A 2,181-nucleotide genomic window follows, 5' to 3' on the forward strand; every position below is an offset into this window, starting at 1 on the left:
GCATCCTACGTGTGTGTTCGTATTATTCTTCATCTCCTCTTAGAAAGTTTCCTAGATTCTCGTATTTTAAAAAAACTCGGCCCAATATCTATTTAAATACTCAAATTCCAAGGAAATTAAAAGAACACCCATTTTAACATAAAGCAGTCGGCTATCTCTCTCTCACAGTTTAGTTCAAAGCAACTATTTACATAAGTAGTGAAAATAATTACTGTAGAGTATATTATTAAAACTGATACTATTAAATATATGTATTTACTTCCATTCCACGTGTACACACCCACTAACTATAATCAACACTAGAATATTAACATAATAAAACAAAAGGGACGAGGATTAAATAGTCCCAATTTCAACACATGCGTATACTCCTTTCCCTCACTTTCTCGCCTCCCAAACCTCCATCTTTCTCTCTCGACGAGAACAAAAGAAATCCCCAAAACAGAACACTCTCCAAATTAAAACTCGGCGTACCCCTCCACAAAAATCCCGTCGGCTCCAATGGGGTCACCGCTGCTGCAGATCCGGTCGTCGCCGCTGGGCAGGCGCTGATGTTTCGCCGGGACAGCCTGCCGCCGCCACGCCTGCCTGCCCGAACCGCCCCGCAGTTAAGTTCTTAATTGATTTCGTGAAATTAAAGTTCGTTTCTTTGAATTGGATTGGTTGCAGATTTCGGAAATTCGTTTGTGTAAACTAAAAGATGCAATGGTTGAATGCAATTGGTGATGAATGAGAGAATGGTATACCTTTGGTGTAGAATGAAAATTGATCAAGCAGATGGCATTGACAAAAATCACCCTCCCTGGCTGCTGGAACTTCTGTCTCTCTCTCACCCTCACGTTTTGTTCCTTGTAATTTGAGAGAATGGTTTGATGTGTGGAATTGATGGGATATATATATAGGTGAAACTGATAGATATTGATGGATTTGGTGGTTGGAGAGATGTAGGGAGTATAGATATGGGGAAATCGTTTGGTGATATGGTTTAGAGAAATATATTTGACCAAGTCAACTAGGAAAAGATTTAATTAGATTTATTTGATTTTTTTTCTCCTTTATTTTTCGGGGTGTTACAGTTGGCTAGGTCTGCATACCATGGTTCTTGCCCTACCTTTTCTTTCCCTCTTGTTGTATCATACTGGCCAGTAAGCTTCATCACTTCTTCCCAGACAATTTTCCTGACCTCAAAAATCACCTCACATAAATGCTCATCTGGAAACTTGTCGTGCACCTCTTCGCTGTTTCCATCTTGCACTATTCTACTCAAATGGTCCGCCACCTTGTTCTCGACTCCTTTCTTATCTTCCATTTCCCAATCAAATTCTTGTAACAAGAGTACCCATCGGATCAAACGGTGTTTGGATTCTTTCTTGGCAATCAGATACTTAATCGCTGTATGGTCAGTATATACGATGACCTTGGATCCCAACAAGTATGGCCGGAACTTCTGGAAAGAATACACCACTGCCAGCATCTCCTTTTCAGTGGTATCGTAATTCCGCTGGGTTTGATTCAGAGTCTTAGATGCATAAAAAATTACGTACCTCTTCCCATCGATCTTCTGACCCAGTACGGCTCCCACTGCATAGTCGCTGGCGTCACACATTACTTCGAAAGGATAGTCCCAGTCAGGAGCCCGTATGATAGGTGCGGATATCAGCTTTTCCTTGAGAAGGTTGAAAGCAGCCTTGCATTGCTCATCAAAAACGAACTCCACTTCATTCTAAAGAAGTCGGGCAAGGGGTTGGGTGATCTTGGAGAAATCCTTGATAAATCTTCGATAAAATCTGGCGTGCCCCAGAAAGCCCCTTATCCCCTTCTGATCAGTAGGAAACGACAATTTGGATATAAAGTCCACCTTGGCTTGATCCACCTGGATTCCTCTCTCTAAGACCACGTGTCCTAGAACAATCCCCTCGGTGACCATAAAATGACACTTCTCAAAGTTCAAAACCAAACTCTTTGCTTGACACCTTTCGAGAACTATATCTAAGTGATGAAGGCATGAGTCGAAAGAATCTCCGTAGACCGTAAAGTCATCCATAAATATCTCTATACAGTCCTCAATTAGATCGAAGAATATGCTCATCATACATCTTTGAAACGTACCTGGAGCGTTGCATAGGCCGAAAGGCATGCGTCTGTATGCATAGGTTCCGAATGGGCAAGTGAATGTAGTCT

At 41.7% G+C, this 2,181-nt stretch overlaps 1 long non-coding RNA gene across 1 annotated transcript; it reads right to left on the reverse strand.

The window, feature by feature from the left end:
• Positions 1-223: 223 nt before the first annotated feature.
• On the reverse strand, positions 224-840 carry LOC121782337. Its single transcript, XR_006046319.1, has 2 exons — positions 747-840; positions 224-588 (listed from the first exon to the last, which is right to left on the reverse strand). It is a non-coding gene; the product is annotated as an uncharacterized LOC121782337 (long non-coding RNA).
• Positions 841-2,181: the final 1,341 nt, after the last annotated feature.

Source organism: Salvia splendens, chromosome 20 (assembly GCF_004379255.2).
Source record: "Salvia splendens isolate huo1 chromosome 20, SspV2, whole genome shotgun sequence".
Taxonomy (NCBI): Eukaryota; Viridiplantae; Streptophyta; class Magnoliopsida; order Lamiales; family Lamiaceae; genus Salvia; species Salvia splendens.